A 16,456-nucleotide genomic window follows, 5' to 3' on the forward strand; every position below is an offset into this window, starting at 1 on the left:
CCTTGACATTGCCTCGGCGGTCTGTAAACGGGCAGTGGTGTCTGTGGCTTGGCACTGCAACTCCTGAACGCTTACTGACTGGAAGGGCAGAGGTTCACGGACTTGTGTCCACAACTTCAAGTGCTTAAAGTCTATTAGTGGCTTAAAGCGATTAAGCAGGTCCTTTCCGATTAGCAGTGGGTAAGTCTTTAGGGGTGAGATGTAGACTGGGTGGATGAGGTTCATCGGACCCACAGTTAGGTGAATCGGGCCACCTGTGTCAGTTGTAGGCCCGTGTGGGAGTATACTTGAAGGTTCAGCTCACATCTTTGAAGTTTGAGGGGGCCATTTAATGTCTTTGCTCCTTCCTGGATTTTTCCGAGGAGTTCTGCTGACATTAGTGTGATGTCAGCTCCTGTGTCCAGAAGGGCTTCGACCTGATGTGGCGTTCGATGATGACGGAGAGGTAAAACTTTCTTGCTATACCTCTCTCAATGAGATCACCCAGGAGTTGAGGGACTGGAGTTTGGGATGAGATGGGGAGGATATCAGGGCTAATCTGCAGTTCTTCGGACGAGTGGCAGACGACCAGGACAGCACTTTCAGGAACCAGAGTGGTTTCAGCGGCAGGTGTTTGTTGGATGATGCCGTGGTTTGAAGCATCATATGGTGAGTTAGGGGCTAACTCGATTACTGGGGTTTCAGGTAGGATTTCTCGTCCATCTGAAGTTATGGTCATTATGGTTCTTTGAGTGTGCGGGGAGGAAGTGCTATTCTCTGTGTCTGGTTGGGTCGGGTGGTCGCTGCTGTCTCGTCCGGCTGCCAGTCAGGCTGAATCCGGCTTCTCTTTCTTTTCCCACTTCCAATCTTCCTTCATTTGCTGGAAGAACTCTTTCATCATACTCTTCATCAGTTCTTGTGAGTAAAAAAACGGTGATGTCTTTTGCTCTTGTGTGGATTCAGTTTGAAAGTTCTTTCGTCGAGTCCTTGGGCTGGTTGCTCCAGGGTGTGTTTGTGCTCTACCCATGGAGGTTCCGTTGCCATCCCAGGAGCTCTTCCCCTTTGGTTTCTAAAGGAGGTTGACTGATTCCACGATCTCTCCCACTGACCTTCCTGCGGTCTTGAACTGTCCCATGACTTTTCCCAGTGGCGCCCAGGCGAGCGCTGTCGCTCACGTGGTCCATCCCAGCGGCCGCTTTCTCTGATTGGGTCTGGTACCTGCGTGGAAGTCTTGCTCTCGGTTGGACACGTTCCACTCTTTTCTTGACGGCTTGAAGCTGTCTTGATGTTGGGCACCCTCTAGAGGCAGTCCGTGACTTTGTGTGTTGAAGTCGAGGACTGTCGGAGCTTTAGTGCCTTCTCTGCAGCCATCTTTTGTTTGCTGTAGGCTTTTGTGTGCCAAAGTCCGCCAGCTGCTGAATGGTCATTGTCATTGCGCGAACATGCAAGCACGCCTAGATGGTGGCTTACCCCAGGATGTAGGTTCCTGAGGAAGAGAGTCTTAAAGTTCATGTCCTGTTCCATTTCGGGCTCCTGCGAGTTCGGCATGCTCTCCTGAGTCGGCTGTAGTAGGCTTGGCGGAGACTCATGACGGCCTTGTCTGATCTCCAGGGCGGCTACTAGTCCTTGTTCTGACTCTGGGTCATCAAATTCATTGATGAGAGCCTCTCGGAGCAGGTGGTAATCAGCCTTTGTCTGGGCTGGTTGCCGGTCCAGGAAGCTGCGTACATCAGGGCTGGATGTTGCTCGCAGTAAATAGAGTCTATCTTTATCAGTGACGTGAGGTCTTACTTCCAGATGGAATTCGACGTCCTGTAGATAGGTTTGAACGCCTGGACTACTTGGCACACCTGGGGTGAACTTGACGATGTTCCTGGCGATCTTGTTTAGAGATCTTTTAGGTCCAGGCCGTGATGCTGCTCTTTGGCTGGCTGGGTCCGTTTCTCTTGGCCTTCTCGCGAGGTATGTCTCTTCAGAGGGAGCTGGTGAGTGTTTCAGCATCGCCTCTTTCCCCCTTTGTTCACTTGCCTGTACAAGCACGGAGACCCGGTCCTACTTGGCAGGGGGTGACGCGTTGGTGCCTCTCGTGTCCTCGGTGGCTCAGCGCGCAGGTCGAGGCGTGTCTGAGTTCCTCCTTGACACCGCGGATTCCTCTTTGACGTAGTCCAGCTGTTGTTCTAGGCGGCTGATCTGATTCCTTGACTCGTTCAAGTGAGCTTCAAGGGCTTTGATTCTGCCGGCCTTGTCTCTAATGTCAGTCTTTGCCTTCTCCAGTAGCTGTTCTGCATGCACTGGAGGTTGTTGGCAGCATTGTCAAAGTCTCTTTGGTTTGTTTCACCTCTTGTGTGGAAGCTGCTAGCAAGGCTTTGAGCGTGGTAATCTCCTCTGGGTCCTTTCTCTCCTCATCCAGCTTTTCCTGTAGTTCCTGAGCCTCCAGTTCCAGCTGTTTGATGCGTCGCTGTGCGCATGTCAGCTCCTGTTGGAGATCGGCGGCGTGCCTGTCACTCAGTTTGAGGGTAGCGATGAGGGTGTGACTTAGGAGCAGGTGATCTTTGCTAGCTCTTTGTGGTTGTAGCCTTGGCTTGGGTCCTGTTCCATTAGGCTCGTTAGGTTGTTATCCAGCTGTTCCTGGGTCTGACGCTTTAGTGTTTCCGCGGCCTTGGGTAGGAGGCTGCTGGTTGCAACACTTAGCCATGTTTCCAGGTCTTCCCAGTGACCAACGTTGTCTGCTGTGTGAGACATGTTTTGGTGCGGCGAGGGGGATTTGGAAAAGTGACTGACACAGACCTGGAAGAAAATAACAACCAAACAAGGCAGAAAAGACAACAGCAAGGAAAGACAGAGGTGTAGATGTGTGGTGTCAGTTGATGCTAAATGTGAGGTGTCAGGTGGGCGTGGTTCTCTGTAACTGTGATCCTCTGGTGGGTGTGCTTCTAACTGGCGTTTCTGGGGAGACAATTAGTAAACACACACAGGACGACAGAGAACAGAAGACAACACAGAACAGAAGAAGGGATAGCTGGGCGTTTGTTCTCCTGTAACAGGTGGTCCTTCCTTCTTCTCTTCTCCGTTTTTTTTTTTTTTTGTTTTGGAGAAAGGGAGGAGCTACCTGTAAGAGACGTAAGAGAGGGAGATAGAGAGAGAGAGAGAGAGAGGGGTAAAACACACTCTTTCCTGGTCAAGGAAGGAGGGGTTAGGCTCTATCACTGTCTCTTTTCCCTAAGTTAGAGGATGCTTTTAGGAGTTTCTAAATGGGGATTTCTAGTACCAAGACTGCGATTGCTATTAGAATCTCCTCCGGGCAAGGATAAAACAATAGCAATGACAGTGTTAGCTTTTAGTTGGTTAGATTGACTCCGTGCACCAAGTAGATTGTTCCTGGGGTCGTGTTTACGATTCCTCGTCGATCGACTTTGGTTTCGGCTGGGTAGGATAACACGCTGAGAAGGGAAGGTTTGTGAGCATGAACAATTTGAAACAATGTCGTCAAGTTTCACCCGATACTGATCAGAAATGTCTCAAATTAAATTCTTTGCTTTCCTGGTTCCCACAGGTGCGATCTCAGAAGCAGCAGCAGCAGTCAGATCAGAGGAGAGGAACAAGAAGGGAGAGAAGAGAGAGAAAGTTGCTTACACTGTAAACAAAGTTGACAAAGTGTGATACCGTTAAGCCTGATGCCTAATGGTTGGTTTTACTATGTTGGTGTGATAAGTTAAGTTACTTGAGGGTTGAATAGGCCCTACTTACTTATGGGTGTAGCCAAATGGGTTTTAGCAAAGGGGTTTAGACCTAGGCTTTGGTGATGAGGGCGATTAACCTGTCGGAGTACAGCGGTGTGGCTCTCCGTCTGGGCGCCCCTGTGCTCCTGTAAGGTCAATCAGACTTCTGTCCGACCGTATTGCAGTGAGCCTCTCAAACAGCGTCGGCTTTTGACACAAAGGTGCGGGCCCACGGTGGAGGTGCGTCAACGGCTGGCTTGGACTGACAAGGCTGCGGGGCAGAGCCCTGGGTACTGATCGGTTTCCCCGATTCAGCAGCTGACAGGGTGGTTTACCCGAGCCTCCGCCCAGGTCAGCTTGTGTTGACTCCTCCTCCGTTACACAATTGCTGATGCCTGCTGCGGGTTCACTCACAATGCTAGGACAGAGAGGCCTGGCTTGCCCCCAGCTGGCACAAGGTCACGTTCAAACGGGGTCCTCACTCGCTGTGACACCTCCGAGACAACCGTCACTGCACCAACCTAGCACTAGGAAGTGCAAGCTGCTAAGCCCTAAGCAAGGGAGAGACCCTGTAAAGAGGATTGAGAGGGAGGCACTCAACTGTACACACCAACGTAACTGCAAATGACTTGAAATTTCTATTTGGTAGCGATAATTAATGATCAAACTTCCTGAGGAGTCAAGTCTGAATTAATCACTAAGTATCTTCTGCAATAGAATCCGGGTACTATGCCTGGAATAGTAAACGGAAGTTCAAGTCGATTATAATTGAAAATTTATGATATTGGTATTAAATTATAAAGCAATTATAATTAAATAAATCCACAAAATAGCAATTATGGAGGAGCCACCTAATTTGCTAAATCTGAAATTAAAATTCCAAACCAGGGATTATATTTAAGTGATGTGTTATCACGACTATAAAGGCAATTATAATTAACCAAATCACCAGCTGAAATTAAAATTTTCAATCAATAACGGCAGTTAATAATTGAAATTCAATGCAATTATCATCAAAGTATTCGAAGCAATTATAATCAAATGGATCAGCAAATATTGTTGCAATTTATGAATATGAACCTAATGCATTTAGTAAATGACATTAAGGTTTCACATTAGCAATGCTAGAAAATTGGTAATATTTCCTGATCTCATTAAATTAATAAAAGCAGTTATACTTGTTGATGGCAATGTATCATTGAAATGCTAAGGGTAAGAAAAAAAACGTTTCTTGTTAATACCAACGGTTATGGCAGTTCAAACATTTGTCAACATTCTTCTCGGTAAGGGAAAGGTGAGGAAAAAGGGAATAAACGTGAAGGGGAAAGGAGGAGGAAGCCCACTATTGTGGTTCCGGCGTTCCGATGGAACTCAACACGCCATAAACACACACGGCATTCAACTCAATGGACGACAGAGGTCTAAGCGCTATCCTGATGCTAACAGTTTGCATAGGTTTCAATGCCAACACATTAGATTCAGGTATCCTAGCCTCTGTTCACAAACTTCAAATATGGCGCCGGAGGACTGCGCTTGCGCACTTTGAGGTTAACTCGGAAACGGCGTCCTAGGACTTCCGCGTCGTTACTATGGATACGTGCAATTCGCTATTGTACGAGTTCGGCCCACCCGAAATGACGGCGCATTTCGCAACGAGTAAACTCGATCAGCTTCGTCTAGCACTGACAACTTCACTTGCTAAAAGTGAGGCACTTTTACATGCATATACTGCAATTAAACAATGACGTCATCGGACCGCGGCGGGTCTGCACAGTTTATTCACTTGATCAAGAATTTTCTTCTCCCATATACTTCCGCGTTCTGACGCTCTCTGCGTTACGCTCGGTTTCACTTCTTCCAGTGACTAAATGGCCAAGGATTACTTAGTTAGCTACTTCTAAGCTCTTGCCAGGGAGGAAATAGATTCATATGACAGTGGAACTCGCACTGTCACAGATTAACAAAGGCCTTATGGAAAATAAACAAGGAACACGCTTGCTTTTTCCCTCAACGCGCTCTAACGCGGATCTCTGTCTCTATGGACAAATATTATGATTACTGCAGTTTTCAAAATCTTCACAAATCACACGCACTTTCACGTGTTCGCATGTCAAAATAGAGGTACGAAATAACAGCAATTTGTCTCTGTGTCTTAATCTATTCTTCCGGAAAAAATAGAAAAACCACGAAATCACGAATCACAAATTTATGAATTATGAACTGAAAATCAAATCTTGCCCGCCTTGATTCTCCACCATTATATGTAGGGTTTTCACACCTAATTTTAATTATGATAATTATGAATTGTCATTTGAATCAGCTCTCAATTCAAGTTTGGGGAATTGAATCTGAAAAGATTCACGTTGGTATGCAATTCAAGTATACCTTTAAATCACCTAATACGTCCAGCGTTTTAGGGCAATTTAAATGTATGTTACCAATATGAATTTACTCTGTGATCAGCAAAATAAATCAATTGGATTCTTCGCTTTACCTCGAGCAGGTAACAACGGATCTGGGCATGAGTTTGACTTTCCAGTTACATAACACACAAACAAGAATTCGTAATAATGAAACAATTTATTAAACAGTACCTACTATTTTACAAGACTACACTGAGAAGACTAAACATAAACACACACACATGCATGCATTCACACATTCACGGGTTGGAAGGGAAATGAATAATTGTCTGTCCAAAGTCTGTTAGCTAGTTCTGAGATCGCACTAAGAGCACCAACAAAGCAAAGTTAGGTTTAGCCTCGCTTATATGTGTCTGCGCCAATTCAGTAGAGACGGAAAGGTAGTTTTACCACTCGGCGTGTCTGGGGAAATCCCGGCTTGCTGATTGGGCAGGCTCGTCCGTGGGATGACGTGGTCGGGCTTTCCCGGGCCGTTCGAATGAAGTCTCTCTAGCTTGGTGGTTCGCTTTGGATGAATCGGGTTGGTTATGGAAAGGGCAGGAGTGTCCGTGGAGTGATGTGACGGAGCGGACCGAGTCGAGGGTATCGGGTCGTTCTGGTTCGAGTCTTCTGACTTCTACAAGTTCGAAGTTTCTCTGTTTCCCATGGCGATTCCTGCAGCGACCGAATTCCTCCCGGTGGTTCCGAAGAGTTCTTCTCGACTCGACTCCGACTCCGATTCTTCTCGTTCTCAACTCCGACTCGTCTCAACTCAACTCAGAGAGCTCTGTTCCTGCGTTTTGAGGTGCAAGTTTTGGGCCGTGCCCTGGGCAGTTGTCCAATCCCGAGGTCAAAGGGGCGTGTCCACACCTGCTTTCGACTCGGTTTCGTGTATACTTTATCCCAGTTAGAATTGACATTCTGCACTTCTGTTCCCTATCAAAAGCTTATAAGTGGAATACACTGTTGTGCATTGCACAAACACATATATTCATTCATCACGATATTGGAAACATCGTAAGCTTCAATTTGACATCAAACATGCATTATCTAGCGCTTATGGAACGCTCTCTGTTAGAGGATTATTTAACAAGTATATAGCGGTTCCTACATACATCCCGAAACATTTATTAAGCAGTTATTTACAGATGAACCTTTATTCGTTTGAAAGGAAGGCATTTAGATTGTTCGTTTAATGGTTTTATGTGTGTCCTGGCAGTTCCTTTATTGTAGCGAAAAGGAAAAAGGCGCGCTTTTAAGGAATGTATGTTGGGACAGAGCAAACCTCCTGGGGTTGGAAAGTGTGAGGCTGTCCTGGCCACGTTGATTCACCGCGGGAGTCTTATCACCTTTTGACTTGGTGGCTTGGTAGAACTGGTCCCAGATCAGTGCGCAGAACGAGTTATCGTGCTGTCGACCAGATGTTGCAGTTTCAATCATCCCAATCTTGAAGTGGGTACTCTCGGATTGGTCGAGCTCACTGCAGCGACAGTCCCTTGAGAATGTTTGGTAGACGTTGCGGCGCTCTGCATCGCTCGGCTGACCATCTTGATTGCCTTTATGGTCCGGGGTGCGGAGGATGCGCGATTTTACGACCTGGTTCTAGAGCGATTCCCCCTTTTATGGTTCGTGTCTGTTCATCGAGGCCCCACAGTGAAGAAATGGCTTCGGTCTCGTGCGGAGATAAAAACGTCTCTGGTGTGGAAGCGCTTTGACTTGGGTGAAAAAGACAGCAGTTGCGCTTCGCGGCTTGAAAAACTGTTAGTCAGATCTTGAATAAATTATACACAGAAAGTGAGCAATGGCACAATGCTAAAATGTTCCCATTATAATCACTGAAGCTGTCAGTCACTGAAGTTCACACCACTGCTTGTGCTGCTCAGCAGGAGCTCACTGTCTGTCCATGCAGAGTTCTGCATTACCATTATATTCAACAAAACTCACTGCACAATAAATCTTATTTACGCTCTCTATGCTTTGTTGATTATAACGGGAGTGTTGTAGTTTGTCACATCACTCACGAGCAGTGTTATATTGAGTTTTACCCCCGTCTGCATTGCATGTGAGTGGCGTATCTAACAAAGAACTCAAAATTACTGCCACTGCTTTTGTTTTTTTTTATTCTTGTTTTTAGTGTCTGGCGACGTTTCTTCAGCACTCAGTTTCTACCACAAACATAAGTGATGCATAAAACAAGCATCTGTTGTGGTTCAGACTGCTTAAAATTTACTTGTTAGGACCATTTTTTGTTAAGGATTGGCCTAAAGACTTTGTCTGTGATTGGTTATAATGCTCAACCACTGCAAAAGACAAGATGTTCATGATTAGCTGGTCGTGGAGAACATAATAGTAATCTCGTATGTTTAGAATATTAATTGCAAAACACTTTTTTTTTAATGCAGTTTATCGGTTCATACTGTATTTGTTTGTGATAAACAGATTTGCGCAATTTTTTCAGATCTGTTCTATAAAAATAAATGTATGACTTGTATTACAGAACAAATATCTAAGCATTCTTAAAATATTCATAAAATATATTTACTTATGTTCACAAGTAAGTGTTGTTTTTGTGAAAAAAAACCTAATTAAGTGATTAAACAAGTTTATACTTAAAACGAGAAAAGTCTGGCAATGGGGTAAGAAAAATAAACTTAATTTGAAGGAAAAAAAGTTTCTTTTCCTTCCTGCTACCAGATATTTGTTCTTTTAAGCATGAAATCATTTGTTTTACATTATTTTATTTTTTTTATTCTTACATAATTTTGCTTCTCAAGTAAACTTCATTTCAGAATATTTTACTACAGAAATACCACTCGTTTAGATTTTTTCCTTATTTTTTTAGATTTAGTATGCAAGCTATATCATGCAGGCCATATAAAGAATAATCTATTTTAATTTATAGGAAGATTTTAATTACTAGTATTTTAACTTCAAGTGAGAAATACATTTAAACTGCTGAACTATTAGTGTTCATTTATGAATTTTGGTGCATAGAAATGTGATGGCAGAGGCTGGACTGCATTCTATCCAAAAGGATTTGATTGGATGTACTGTATATATAGATATTTTTCTTCCATGTGGCCTTAGTTATGTCGCATGGAAGAACAATTGTTAAAAATTCAGAAGTCAGCTTTAAGCACATAACAGATTATAAGATGATAAAACAAATGTTTATCTATCCCTTTGAAATTCCACGTATGAATTGTGCACAACATGACAAGAAAAGCAAGCAAGTAATTAATTTCATGTTGTCAATACATATGAAATATACGTTAAGGTAAACCAAGAATAACTGTTCTGATGTGGCTTTCCATAGCTGCTAAACTCATGTCTTGTTTGTTACACATAAGATAGTCTCTGTCCAAGTACTATGAGCCACATTTAACATCAAGCACTAAACATGCCTCTAAATGCCACAGCTTTTCATCGTTTTGCCTTAAATACAGTTAGAAAGAGGTAAACACAAATGCGGATTTGAACAGACAAGGAGCAGATATCACCATCGTGTCTGACAGCTTGTGCGATACCGTGTGTGTGAGTGAAACAGAGAGACATTATGTGGCGGCCCTTGTATCCGTGACAGTGTTTGTGTGTGTGCGTGTGACTAGAAGCCAGAATACCTCCAAAGCCTAATGAGGCTGTAGATCATCACAGCGTCTCCAGTTCGATCAATCCACAGGCGGGTCCGATGTTCTGTGGGTCTGAACCTGCTCTTATCAGCCAAACGCACTGGAGCACGACCGCACAGTCCAACCCCTCGGTTCAATACCGAGCCCAAATACTCTTTATTTTCTGCTAGATAAAAGTGCGGCTGGAGCATGAAATTTTGAGCCTTTTTCCCATTATTGAAGGTGTAATTTTGTCGTTACACATATTAGATCTTCACGGCCGGTCAAAAGTTTCAATAGTCAGCACATTGGCTGTAAATAAAGCTGCTTTTAATGAGTTTCACTAATTGCTGATTTAGATTTATTGATTAGTTCCAGAGCTCATTTGCTTCTTAATTTGCAAGTTGAATATATTTTCAGGTGTTTGTTCTTAAGTATGCAACACAACAAATAGGGGTTCATTTTAATTACAAATTAAAGAAATTGTTTGCCAAGATAATTCAAAGCTTGTCATCATTTACAAAAGAGTTTGCTGTGATGTTTGATGAAGGGTTGCAGTTCCTCGTGCAAAGCTATTGTTTGACTGCCGATGATTTGTAATGTAGTGCAAATGTTGTATGCATTATTTCTGCGTGCTATCAGTTATCAGCTAAATGAATCAATTTGAGTTTTGTTTTTTTGCTATTAATTATTTGATATTGGCTAAGACTGTATATTTAGTTGTGTATGCTCTATTAATCTATTTTTTACTTAAGAATAATTGACAAAATAATTAAATAATAAAAATAATTTAATAACACTGTTAATGGAATAGATTACCCAAAAAAAAATTTGCTTCCAATTTACTTATTCGACTCACATATGTGGAGGAGTTTGTGTCTTGCTCATCATTGGACCCTTTGCAGTGAATGGGTGCCGTCCCAAGTCCAAGTGGGTGATAAAAATATCACAGTAATCCGCAAGTAATCTGTTTTTAACTTAAAACCATTGCTTCTGCAATTGAAGTGTAGTATCCATAATATTCCTTTTTCTGGTTAAAGAACTCTTATTGTGACGGCACCCATTCACTTCAGAGAATCCATTTGTGAGCATGTGACATAACGCTGTCCGCAAAACTCATTTACGCCAAGAGAGTTAAGTCAGTTTGCAGTAAAATTTCATTTTTGGGTGAGCCGCTTTATATTTCCTGTGAAATGTGTTAAAATACATTTACATTTCTTCATACTGTATTTTTAGAACGCTTGATTGACTAAATTTTCTTTAAACGTTTTAAAATGATTAATTTTCATTTTGCAGTTCATTTAATCATTAAAACATTGCAGAATATCTGTATTTCATCAGTTATCGGCTATAGCGTGACAATTATCAGAACTATTTCTTTCATCTTCTACAGTAGGCTGCTGAAGAATTGCTCTCTGGTCAAACTGTACCGCTCAGACGTTTTATTTTAGTTCTGTACATATTCACCCCAAAACAAAAACAAAAGACATAGAACAAAGAAAACATCTGTGTTTCTGTGCTTTGTGTGTCACTCAGGAAAAACAGACAAGATGAAGGAATTCAACAGAAACGGTCAACTCTGTAAATACCGGTCTCCTTTATCTACCGGCACTTTTCTTCTTGAGCTGCATGCAGGCATTGTTAATTGGCTGCTCCTGCCATTTATAAGATCTTTTTTTCTTTTTCTAACTATAAGAAGTCTTTCCTTGCAACATGTTCAACCACCAGATGTGCCACCAATTCAAGGTTAACCTCTTTGCCTCCGCATGTCCTTGGACAGATAATATGAGCATCAGTAATTCTGTGCAGGGACGGGCTTCTGACATTGCCGTCCCCAGAGGAGGAATTAGGTTTAATTTTCATGCCTCTTGTTTTAATGGAAATATGCTAAACAAATATAAAACGCCATCAAGCAAATGAATGCAAAGAGTCGTTTATTTATATATTTTTGTGCGTGTATTTTTATGGGTTGATTATTTAAAGAAACTTAAGTTGTGCTTTACGCACGAGCTCGTGACTCCAAAGGCTTTCTTAAATTAAACAACATTTTGCAAAGAGAGATGAGACAATGAGAAATGATTTGAAGAAGATTTAATCATGGCCTCTGAAGAGGGTTTGATTGGAATGGCTTTTCAGAAGGATCAGTTACACCCCGAGTCTTTGTGTCCATACATATTATTATGTGTCTCTGTGTATGCGTGCTGCCTTAAAGCCCATAATGTGACTCACGGTATTCTGAAGCCACCGTTAGTAATTGCTTATTTAGAAAGTCTCACTTCTATTTTCAGTGATTCAGCATCTTACGTGACAGTCAAAGGAGTTTTTATCAGGCACAAAAACAAAAGGATTAAAATGTTGTGGCAGCATTATTAAGGGATATTTCATCTCAAAATAAAAATGCTGTCATCATTTATTTGTTTAGTCCAGCCTGCATGACTTTTTTAGCCTGTAAAACACAAAAGAAAATGCTTTAAGAATGCTGGAATATATATATATATACATATATATATATATATATATATATATATATATATATATATATATATATATATATATATATATATGTATATATATATATATGTATATATATATATAATTAATGCTAAAGTGTGACAATAATCAGTACTATAGTAGTATGGAAGTAAAAATTTTGGGTGAACTATTTCTATCATTTTCTACGCTTCCATTCCTCAGTAGGCTGCTGAAGAATTGCTCTCTGGTCAAACTGTATCACTCGGACATTTTATTTTAATTCTGTACATATTCACCCAAAACAAAACAAAACAAAACAAAAAAACATAGAAAAAATGAAAATACCTGTGTTTTTGTGCTTTGTGTGTCACAGACGACAAGTATTCAACATTAACAGTTAACTTTGTAAATACTGGTCTCCTTTATCTACCAGCCTTGAAAAGCACACTTTTTTCCACTTTTTTTCTTCGAGTGAAAACTGCATGTAGGCAATGTTAATTGGCTGCTCCTGCCTTTTATAAGATCTTTTTTAGTTTTGTAACTATAATAAGTCTTTTCTTGCAACCTCTTCAACCACCAGACTTCCCCAATACAGTGTTTACTGTATTTACTTGTATATACTTACATACATATGTATTATATAATTATATGTAATTATTTTTAACATATAAACATAACATAACCTTTTTCTTAAATAAATACATTTGTGTATTTTGGACACGATTAAGAAAGAAATCATTTGACAGCACTTATATAAACTGTATATATTTGTTAAAACTTGTATTGATAGTAAAAAAAAAATATTAATTGGCTATTAACAAATTGTTTATTAACGCAGACACGAACGGATGCGCTAAAATGAATCGCTTCTTAACTGATGCATATGAAACAGGATATTGTTTCAGTTCATTTGGCTGTAAAGCTGCGGTGTTAATGACACACGACTCACTGGAAAAAGTAGCTCATTACTGGAAAAGCTTCATGGCAGAAGAGCCACTGAACAAATTAGCCACTTCTAGTTAGTTACACCCCAACACTGATTTCAATCATTGAAAACTGCACAACCAAACACAACATAGCAGGAAATCACATCAGTCGCTAATGCAGCTCTCAATAATCAGATTGCATGTAAAAACATGGCAAGATATCAATGGGTTCAATAACTAAGCAAAATGTCGCGGCAAATATCGAATCATTGGGTGATATGTATTGCTGTAATTACTGTAGATAAAGCAAGGAAATTGTACCATTACGGGTTGATAGAAAAGCACGATGCGATGGATTTCGCCTCATTTATTGTGTGGCTCCATTTACACATTCAATAAATTAAAACTAATTGCATCACAAGGAGCTTCAGAAAACTGATTTTGTAATGAATTTATTAATCACTTGCAGTACAGGAAATTGTACTTTACAATCAACTTCCTACTGAGTTACTTACAAGACGCTGATTGCTGATATTTCTTCAATTCGGAATTCTTAGGTCATTATCTAAAAGTGTGTTTTGTTCCTAGTCTTTAAGTCAGTTGATTTTAATGATTTACTTTTTAATGCATAAATGATTGCAAAGTAGTAGCTTTTATGTATTTAGTGTTGAAAGTACCACGGAATAATGGAAGCCGATTTCGACTCCAGTCTATTCTAATGACACTCCATTGCAGCTATTATTTCAATTCTAATTTATTTGTGTATCACCTTCCACAGTACATATTGTTTTAAAGCAGCTTTAGTGTCTTACAAACCCCACAGAACAAGCCAAGGGCGAGAGCAGCCAGGAAAAGCTCACTGAGATAGTTAGAAGGAGACACCTTGAGAGGAACCAACTCTGAAAGACAAATTAAAAGTGGAGTATGCAGTTCCTGCCCTGCTAGTGTCATCTAGCAGAAATTACAAAAATGAAGTATATTTTCAAACAATCCTTGTAAACTCGTAGCTTGACGGTAATGGGGTAACAATCGAGATTAGCTTACCATGTCAAGAGAGAACTTCTCAAGTTCAGTGTTTTGATTGAAACCCAAACATTCCATTAAGTTTTATACAAGCATCTTTTTGTGTTTACCATTTTATCTGCTGCTGTATATTTTGCCATATTAAGTCTTTAATACTTTTGTAACAAAATCCGAATTAGCAATCCAGCTAAACATCTTAAGGCACAGCATGCTCCAGTAGCAATGTGCCTCAACTCTCGCTATTGGTTGATTTGAAAAGAGATCGACGGATCTAAGTGGACCTCTCTAAACGTATCTATTGTGTCTGGAAGGCTCAATATTCACACTATGGGGATGAAAAACATGAATAGCATACTTGTATTAGTCAACACTCAATAGGCTTGGTTAAAAGAGCATATTTCGCCATATGAATTTAATTATCTCCACCTTTAAACAAACATGTACAAGCATATACAGACACATTATTGTTGTGATGGATAACAACATCTCCTTATTCCGTTCTAAACGTTTCCTCACGAGGCTCATGCTGATACCACACATAAAAAGTTAAGTTAGGTGCGATAATGTTATTATAGAGACCCTAAATTCTAGGTTTTTGGATGATACTTTGGCACCAAATACTTGTAAAAGCATATCAACCTGTGTCTGAGAGGAAATAGACACATACCCTAAAAGGAGACATATGCTGAGAATGCATTATGATTGGATGAGTGTTTCTCTTTGTCACACACTCTGTGATGCTCTGTATGATTTTCTGGCCTTCTTCTGCAAGAATAAACCCTCTTTTTTTATTCATTATTTATTTTTACTTTACAATACTCACTGAGTTATTTCCTTACAATACGAGTTGGAAACATTCTTCCAAAACGCTGTGCACTACAAAACTACTATGCACTATTTAAGGAAAACTAGATGATCTCCACATGCTGTAAACAAGCTATGTTTATCACAAAGAGATTATATGTCACTATTTGTTCACTAAATTAAATGTACAAACTGCTAGTAAGTTTCCCAAATAAGCACTAAGACATGACAAGTAACACCGAATTAAATCGTAAATTTAGAAAGATTGTAGAAAGAGTATTTTTATGTAACATACACTCAGTAAATTCCAGTATTGGTTTATTTTTTTTAAAAAATCGTATCGTTTGAGCGTCTTCTTCGGATGCTTCACTGAATAATAAGTCTTGGATCATTATCATACAATAAAAATAGGTCTAGTTTGAACATGCTGACACTCTTGTGCATGAGGTCAGCTAATATATTCCTGCTGTTATTATTAGACTAATTATGTCTTCATTAGCATAATCTGCTAATCTGTTAGATTAGTACAAATGAATCACTTTATGTTCACGCTGACAGAAAAAAAAGAAAACAAAAAACAATAGCCTTAGTCTAATAAATACACACAACGGGCCAGGAGGACCTTCATTATCTAGAAAGTTGTAATTCCAAGTTATGGAAATAGAAACCTTTACTGACGATAAGAGATAAGAATATTTCAAATTAGCTGCTTATTATGTGCAAAATTATAATAAGAAAGGTCATTTAATTTCGATAGTACGGTGGCAATCAGAAATGTCCTCATAAGGGACAAGCAGAGGCTGAAGGGAGGCGATATGCAATATATCTAAATGAATCATGCTGCCGCTTGATCCGCAGCTGATATTAGATTTTCCTCTCTTATTATTGGTCCTCCTGAATTGGCCGAGTGATATAAACACTGATGACAGCTTTAGTGCCGCCGACTCTGTGCATTTACGCCTGACCTCGCGTGTGCTGTTGCTCGGGAATACGAGAAGTGTCTCGCTGATAAAGCCACCTGCAATATTTAGATTTTTATTTTTTTTCCTTTGATGTAGCCACAGAAACTGAGCCGTAATATACTTTCTGGGCCACGTCTGGGAGAGAGCGGCAGAGTTAGAAGTAGTCTGCCTCACAGACCGCTGCACAGAAAAAAAAAAATAAAGCCCAAATAGGATGATGAAAGAGAACCTGGTGGCGCTGCAGTGACATATCTCTGTTTCTAACGTCCCGCCCTTGAAGGGAAGGGAGGCAGATAGAGAAAGCCAAGCGAGAAGGGCGAGGGAAAGTAAGGTTGTACACTGAGGTAAATCAAAGAGGGAGAGGGGAATTGTGGGTTAGCGAAACAAGTAGTTTCCAGCCACAAGTAATTCACCCCACAGATGATGACTTTCATAGCCCTGACCTGTATTCGATCCTGTGGGGATCGGTAAATCTGTCAGAGAGCGAGTAAACTCCATTCCTCCCTGTAATCTCATTTGCCTTGATGACAGCGGTGCATCACATGACGCTGGCTGGTTTGG

General features: G+C 40.7%; 1 pseudogene; it reads right to left on the reverse strand.

Moving 5' to 3' along the window:
• Positions 1 to 678: 678 nt before the first annotated feature.
• Positions 679 to 2,979, reverse strand: LOC122335576 (annotated as a pseudogene).
• Between the last annotated feature and the right edge of the window lie 13,477 nt (positions 2,980 to 16,456).

This window comes from Puntigrus tetrazona, unplaced genomic scaffold (assembly GCF_018831695.1).
Source record: "Puntigrus tetrazona isolate hp1 unplaced genomic scaffold, ASM1883169v1 S000000811, whole genome shotgun sequence".
In the NCBI taxonomy this organism is placed as follows: domain Eukaryota; kingdom Metazoa; phylum Chordata; class Actinopteri; order Cypriniformes; family Cyprinidae; genus Puntigrus; species Puntigrus tetrazona.